The sequence below is a fragment of the Ornithorhynchus anatinus genome, chromosome 8 (assembly GCF_004115215.2).
Source record: "Ornithorhynchus anatinus isolate Pmale09 chromosome 8, mOrnAna1.pri.v4, whole genome shotgun sequence".
In the NCBI taxonomy this organism is placed as follows: Eukaryota; Metazoa; Chordata; class Mammalia; order Monotremata; family Ornithorhynchidae; genus Ornithorhynchus; species Ornithorhynchus anatinus.
Genome location: NC_041735.1, coordinates 32672569 through 32680564, shown reverse-complemented (window position 1 = coordinate 32680564; position 7996 = coordinate 32672569). Strand labels below are relative to the sequence as shown.

At 48.4% G+C, this 7996-nt stretch overlaps 1 pseudogene; it reads right to left on the bottom strand.

The window, feature by feature from the left end:
* Positions 1–6005: 6005 nt before the first annotated feature.
* On the bottom strand, positions 6006–7620 carry LOC100088521 (annotated as a pseudogene).
* Positions 7621–7996: the final 376 nt, after the last annotated feature.

Sequence of the window (7996 nt, the reverse complement as noted above, 5' to 3'; positions counted from 1 at the left end):
CATCTCCCCACCCCGGACATCTGCATCCCCGCCCAAGGACTCCGACACAAAGGGTTCACCCCACCACCACTGCAGGCCCCGCAACCCACAGAACCACATGTAGCTCCCAGACCATCCCCCTTCTCTCTGCTGATCCTCCAACTTCCAACTCCCCTGGTCTAGCACCCCCTCGAAGCCTATCCAGTAGCCAACCCAGACCATGGGACACTGAATTCCCCATCCCCCCACCCCCCATAGTCGTGGGACATTGTGCTCCCCTCCTCCCTGCCTCCTCTCACCGGAGCCTTGGGACATTGTGCTCCGCAGCCCACCCGCCCCGGGCCGTGAGACATTGTGTTCCCCAGCTCTCCCCCACCCCCCAAAGGCCATGGGATATTACATTCAACTGCCCACCTCCCACCCAGAAGCGGCCATCCTTTGGGGAGCCCCCACTCCCTTCTCCCCTGTGCTCTGACTGGAGGTGAATGATTTCCCCTGCCACCTCTCCCCCCCCAGGGCAACATTACCCTTGTTCTCACTGTGTTACTTTTAGCTGCTACCTGCGCCCAAGTGTGGTCTATGGAAGCCCTGATCCATTAGAGACATGCCCATGTCACCCCCATCCCTCTCTTGACCCCACTTCCCTTTCCAGTTATAGCCCTAATTCCCTCCTACCCTTCCTTTCCAAACTCCTAGGAGTCATCTACACTAGCTGCCTTGAATGACTAAACTCCAACTCTCTTCTGGACCCCCTCCAATCTGGCTTCCATCCCCTCCACTCCACCGGAACTGCCCTCTCAAAGGCCACCAATGACCTCCTGCTCGCCAATCCAATGGCTCCTATTCTATCCTAATTCTCCTCAACCTCTCAGCTGCCTTTGACACCGTTGACCATCCCCTCCTCCCCAACACATTATCCAACCTTGGCTTCAGGGACTCCGTCCTCTCCTGGTTCTCTTATGTCTCTGGCCATTCATTCTTGGTCTCCTTCACGGGTTCCTCCTCCTCCCCCTCCCATCCCCTAACTGGAGGGGTTTCTCAAGGGTCAGTTCTTGGTCATCAGCTAATCTAACTGCTAATCTCCCAATCAATCAATCAATCAATACTATTAATTGAGACCTTATTATGTGCATAGCACTGTACTAAGCCCTTGGGAGACTACAACAGAGTTGTTAGACATATTCCCTACCCAGAATAAGTTTACAGTCTGCAGGAGGAGACAGACATTAATACAAATTTAGAGCTATGAACCTAAGTGCTGTGGAGCTGAAAGTGGGGTGAATACCAACCAAATGTCCAAAGGGCACCAATCCAAGTGCATAGACAATGCATAGATACTTCAGTTTGGGTATCTGGTCATGGGTCATTCTTCATTCTTCACCCAACAATACCTTTTCAAAACTGAAGAATAAGATAATTATCTTGATACCCAACAGTGGTTTCTACCCAGGTGTGGGTTTTGATTCATGGATTTGCTTGTGTGCAACCTTTAATATATGATGTATACCTTCTCATAACTTTTCTCAAGGTTTTAAATGGAAGAAATACTGGTTTCTTAGCTTTTGGTGGTGCTGTTATATGGTCATCAGAGCCTTATTCCCTATTCATTCATTCAATTCATTCATTCATTCGTATTCATTGAGCATTTACTGTGTGCAGAGCACTGTACTAAGTGCTTGGAATGTACAATTTGGCAACAGATTTGCCCAACAACCGATTCACAGTCTAAAAGGGGGAGACAGACAGCAAAACAAAACAAGTAGACAGGTATCAATACCATCAACAGTTTTAATCCCCATTTTACAGATGAGAGAACTGAGGTCTAGATAAATGAGGTGACTTGCCCAAGGTCATACAACACACCAGTCCCAGAGCTGGGATAACAGGTCCTCTGATTCCCAGGCCTGGATTCTTTGGCCACATTTCAGGGCCCAAGGTCAGGTGATGCCCCGCTCACTCTTATCATGCTCCCTTCAGAATGTCATCCCCATGCCAAGCCCCCACTTTACCAATGGTGCCCATGGTAACAGAACCTGATCCCTCCACCACCACCAACCCCTCCTTGCTGAGCCCTGTCTTCTGAGCAGCCAAAGGAGGAGCTGTGCGACTATTAGGTTGTAGTTGGGACCTATTTGCTTAATCTAAACCTGTGCATATTGAGTTTTCGATCTAGAAAAGAGTCCAGGACCCACATTGGCACCGGAGAGGAGTTGTCTGAGTGTTTGGGGGTGGGGGGTGTTCCTTGGGCCTGGGGGAGACCTGGGAGGAAGCTGGGAATGGAGGCCTCAAGGCCGGGTCGAGGTCCCCAGGCTGGAGGATTGGGGGAGAGTCTCGCTCCAGGCCTCTCTCGGGCCGGTTATCTAAAGGCCAGTGTTTCCTGTGCAGGAATGGCAGGGAGGGGAGGGCATCGATGGAAGCGATTCCTACGGCCAGAGCACTGTATTGAGAGCTGGGAGAGCACTGCTGTCTCAGAATCAGGTCCGGCCCCTACCTGAGTTTCCCGATTTAACGGTGTCAGTAGGAGGAAGGACCTAGGACAGATCAATCGGGAGCAACAAAATCCTAAAGCACGACACAGTGTCAGACTCCCAAGGGGGCCAATGCAGTAGAGAGAAAGAGAACAGAGGAGGAGAGTGAGGGGCCACCATCCATCCCCACTGCCTACAGGTTTTCCCACCAGTCTGTTTCTTTCCAGAGCCCCCATGGCCATGGCGGATTGGGATTGGCAGGTCCCCAGCCAGCAGGGATTCTGCTTGTGCCGTCAGGGAAGATGCTGAGTCTGTCGGGGAGACAAGGCCTGGAGCCGTCCCGGAACTGGAACCAGGAGGGAAGGAGGGAGGAAAAGACTAGGGCAGTCAGAAGGAGGAGATTCAGGCTAAAAGAGTCAGATGTGGGGAGGTCAGACAAGGGGGAGGGTCAGATGAGAGGTGAGTCAGTCAGGGGATAGTCGGATGGGGTGAAACATTGGGAGGTCAGCCTTAGGGGAGGTCAGACGAGAGGAGAGTAAGATGGGGAAGGGCCAGACATGGGGAGGGTCAGTTTGGGGAGAGTTAAATGGGGGAGAATCCAGGGGGCGAGTCAGATAGGGGAGAGTAAGGTCGGGGAGAACCAGACAAGGCTCGGAGAGTCAGAGAGGGAAGAGTCAGAAGAGGCAAGTCAGAAGGGGGTGGTCAGACAGGGAGAGTGAGGCGAGGAGAGAGTCTGATGGGGCGAGACCAAGAAAGGATGAATCAAAGGGAAGGACGAAATTAGTCCCATTGCCTTCCTATTCCCTTCTCGTCCCATTCAATTCATTCAATCATATTTATTGAGTGCTTACTGTGTGCAGAGCAGTGTACTAAGCGCTTGGAAAGTACAATCTGGCAACAGATAGAGACAATCTTTACCCAACAATGGGCCCACAGTCTAGAAGGGAGAGACAGACAACAAAACCAAACAAGTAGACAACCATCAGTAGCATCTGACAGTACAGAGAACCCAAGACCTCTACTCATTCATTCATTCATTCATTCAATAGTATTTATTGAGCGCTTACTATGTGCAGAGCACTGTACTAAGCTCTTGGAATGTACAAATCGGCAACAGATAGAGACAGTCCCTGCCCTTTGACGGGCTTACAGTCTAATCGGGGGAGACAGACAGACAAGAACAATGGCAATAGAGTCAAGGGGAAGAACATCTCATTATAACAATGGCAAATAAATAGAATCAGGATGATGTACATCTCATTAAACAAAAGAAATAGGGTGATGAAGATATATACAGTTGAGCAGATGAGTACAGTGCTGAGGGGATGGGAAGGGAGAGGGGGAGGAGCAGAGGGAAAGAGGGGAGAAGAGGGTTTAGCTGCGGAGAGGTGAAGGGGGTAGAGGGAGCAGAGAGAAAAGGGGAGCTCAGTCTGGGAAGGCCTCCTGGAGGAGGTGAGCATTAAGTAGGGCTTTGAAGAGGGGAAGAGAATTAGTTTGTCGGAGGTGAGGAGGGAGGGCATTCCAGGATCGCGGGAGGACGTGGCCCAGGGGTCGACAGCGGGATAGGCGAGAACAGGGGACGGTGAGGAGGTGGGTGGCAGAGGAGTGGAGCGTGCGGGGTAGGCAGTAGAAAGAGAGAAGGGAGGAGAGGTAGGAAGGGGTAAGGTGATGGAGAGCCTTGAAGCCTAGAGTGGTCACATTTGTGCCAGGAATGTGGGGCCTTCACAAGACCAAGAAACCCTGCTCTTCACACTGGCTCTGAAACATAAGCCATCATGGATACCAGGACACGAGGGTTGTCTGATGCCTCTCCCTTTACCCACTGGCTTGGTGGTGCAAGAGTATGCTCAAAAAAGCACTGGGCTTTACATTGACAGTCCTCATGAATTCTGAGATCAAAAAGGTGTTTTAAAACTTGCATGTCTATGCTCTGTAAAAATTTGAAACAGAAGCCGATGCTAAAACAGGATAAATGGAATTCACTAAAACAAATCATATACCTTTTTTTCATAGATGATATGGGTTATCCACAAAAAAAGATTAAATATTTGTCTGCCATTACCTGGATCTCCATGTTACACTCAGTTCAAGTAATTGCCAAGCATGAAACAGAAGGCATGCAAATATGCCCTTAATATCTTGGAAAGAAAAACGTTGGAAAGATTACCAATTTTGTTTAAAGCCGCAAGAGAATTAACTGTCCAAGAATATAAAAAATAAGACATGAGATTCAAATGACACACTTTGGAAAGATTTATTAGGAAGAGCACAGAGGTTTGGGTAATGTTTTCTTTGAATGACCCATTCTCATTCTACTCCCCCAGTTACTTCCCTCCTTTCTGCTCAGTAATTGTAGCACCGATAACAACTCAGGTCTTTGAAATCATTTGCAAAATCACCACTTAGAACCATGGACCGCATAGCATTCTCATCCCCAAAGTACTGCAAAGACCATCTCTGCAAGCATTTTTGAGGACACAAATAGTCACTGGCAAGCAAGTAATCCGGTACAGTATTTTGATTAGTCCAATTTATTTATTTATATGAGTCCTTAACGCACTTAAATTTCCTTTTCTGAGGAAATTTGCAAATGATCTGAATCCACTTAATTTCTGTTAAAAGCAATATATTTTTGCAGTATACCTGAACCCCCAATTTCAACTGAAAACAGAGGACTTTTGACACATACTAAATTGTTTTTTGATAGTACATTACGCTATGCCACTTCAAATGTTAAATGGAACAGAGATCTGACCCACCAATTTTTTTAAAAAAAAAACGAGGGTGGGGGGCACACTTGCCACTTCCAAGGAGTGTCTATTTCAGTTTGCGACAACAGGCCCAGTTTCATATCTTTTACAATTTACATCCTGCATTCCTGGGGGAGAATTCCCACTGCAATCACACAGACACCAACCACTAGCCCTTGTAAATTTTTCATAAATCCTATTAGAAAAATTACTTCAAAATCACAAATGTTAAGATACTCTGTAAATACACTGTCCTGCAAAGACGATTTACCTTCCGAAACACAGGTGGTTTTTTTTTCAAGAATCAAAATGCTTACTTGGAAAATTCAACAAAGAACAAATATTTTCATGATACCCCTATTCTGACTTTGCTATATACAATGACAACTTTAATTTTACTGAACATGAATGGTTTATATAAAAATGTATATTTTTCAAAAGCTAGTCTCCCTTATCTAGTCATCCTCTCCCTTACCTGCACAGGGCTACAGGTAAAAGACATGGGATTTAGAGAGCTGGCTTACTAAATTAAAGCACACACAATGTTACCCATTACAGACAAGTCAGTAAAACCATAAAGATACCTCTAAGAACATTTCAAAAGTTTTTGAAGTGATTTGTTTACTGTGATCAAATAACTGCCCATGTTTTACAGCACGGATCATTTTTAAACTTAGCTGAAGTCACAAAGACATTCAACGTTCACAATGATGTGTCTCATCAGTTCTGTTCTAAACCACAAAGCCTGTGGTGAAAAGAAAAATAATGAAAAAAAAACTTAAGAACTTACTAAAGAAAGTTTTCTTGAAGACTACATTAACAAAACCATTCCTCTCAAACAACAGATAAAATTATAACGGCATACCACTGAATCTGTTTGCATTACACCTAGGAATAAGTTTTTCAATGCCTGTGACGCTTGTTAGGTCCTTCGAAGTGCACCCTTGGTTTCCTCCCCCGATGTCACCAGGCCCACCACTCGAGGGTCCCACACCCCTCATTGACGACTGAGGAGTTTCAGTCCCTGTTCAACTACCCATAGGGGGACCCATCTGTGATGGGGGCAGGGTCCTTGTGGGAATCTATCATCATGCACGGCTCCATTATCTGGCATCATTAGCATTCCCAGATTGGCAGTTTCATTGGCAGGACCAGGACCCAGAGGCGGGCCTGGAATAGTTCCTCGTTGTTCGCATTCATACCCATCACTGGGGGAGGACCTTGGTTACCAGCAGGTGCTGGACTAAACGTGTCTCCTATTTTTTTCACTACTCCCTGGGGACCCATATCACCCATTCTCAATTCAAGTACTCTATTTTCCACATAGGTTTAAATCCTTCTGGCTGCCGTCTCATTTCTTCCTGTTCACGGTGCTGTACCATATTGTCTTCTCACTGCCAGAGTTCTTTGTCATGTCTCAACTACACCTACTTCTGACTCTGCAGCTCTTGACGTCTCAGTTCCTCCAATCTTTTCAGTGCTTCTTGGCGCCTTATCAGATCTTGCCTCATCAATACTAACTCATGTTCATGTCTCGCTGCTTCCATTTCTGCTTCCAGTTTCTCTCTGGCTTCTCTGATGTTTCTGTCAACCTGCTCCCGCTGCTTTTTCTCCATCTCATCATGAGCTTTCCATCGACAGGTATACTTATATTCCAATGACCCTGGTTCGGCAAAACGCGGCAGCGACTCCCTCTCCTTGTAATATTTCTGGGTTTTTTGCTCAAATTTCTCTGGTAATCCATCTTCATCGTCTAACTGGTCCATGGGTTCGACGATGACCGGGTGAGGAGAAGTCGTCAGCAAGAAGGCCCCATGCGCACATCTCTCAAGAGCTCTCCGGGCCACGGTCTTTGTGGCAAATTCCACCAAACCTTTCCCTGACGCTCTTCCTCGCTCATCCACTAGAACAACGGCTTTCTCCACTGGACCAAACCGTGAAAAGGCTTGCTCCAGGAGCTCGATGGAAACCACGGGGGAAAGGTTCCTGACCCTTAAGGCGGCTCCGTGTGTGGCAAAGCGAATGCGGAGGGGTTTGGTCCTCAGGAAGGTGCCATCCAGCTCGGCCTTGGCAATGTGGGCCAGCTCCCGGCACTGCTGATGGACGAAGCTGAAGCCGCGGTCGCGGCTGATGAAGATCTCCCTGGGCCGCCCGTAGCGCTGGAAGAGGCACTTGAAGTTCTCCTCGCTGATGTCGGTCGGCAGGTTCCCCACGAAGAGGCGGCAGCGCTGGGTGTAGGTCTTCTCTCCGGGCTTCAGGAAGCTCTTCACGTCGACGGTGAAGGCCGTCGCCCCCGCCGACTTGGCGGCCTCCTCCGGGGCGGCCGCGGGGGCCGAGGAAGGCTCCGGCTCGGGCCCCAGGACCCGCCGCATGAGGGCCGGGTCCTCTTCCATCGGCACCTGCTTCAGTTTCCCGCGGAACATGGCCGCCCCGCAGGCGCTCCAGACCAGAGGATCAAAAGAAGGCGAAGTCCGACTCGACCCTACTCGATTTATCGTCTCGGTGGGAGGGGCTCGATGGCGCCGGCAAAGAGAGACCAGGCCTTTCGAAATGGCGCCGCCTCTCGACGTCGCGCAGGGTTAAATAATGACAGTATTTGTTAAACCCTTACTATGTGCAAAACACTGTTAAATCCCATCGGGCGTGTGCACTAAGGCAAAAGGACGCCACTTCCACCCGAAAAGCAATCTGCCCATTCATTCAATAGTATTTATTGAGCGCTTACTATGTGCAGAGCACTATACTAAGCACTTGGAGTATACAATTCAGCAACAGATAGAGACAATCCCTGCCCAATGA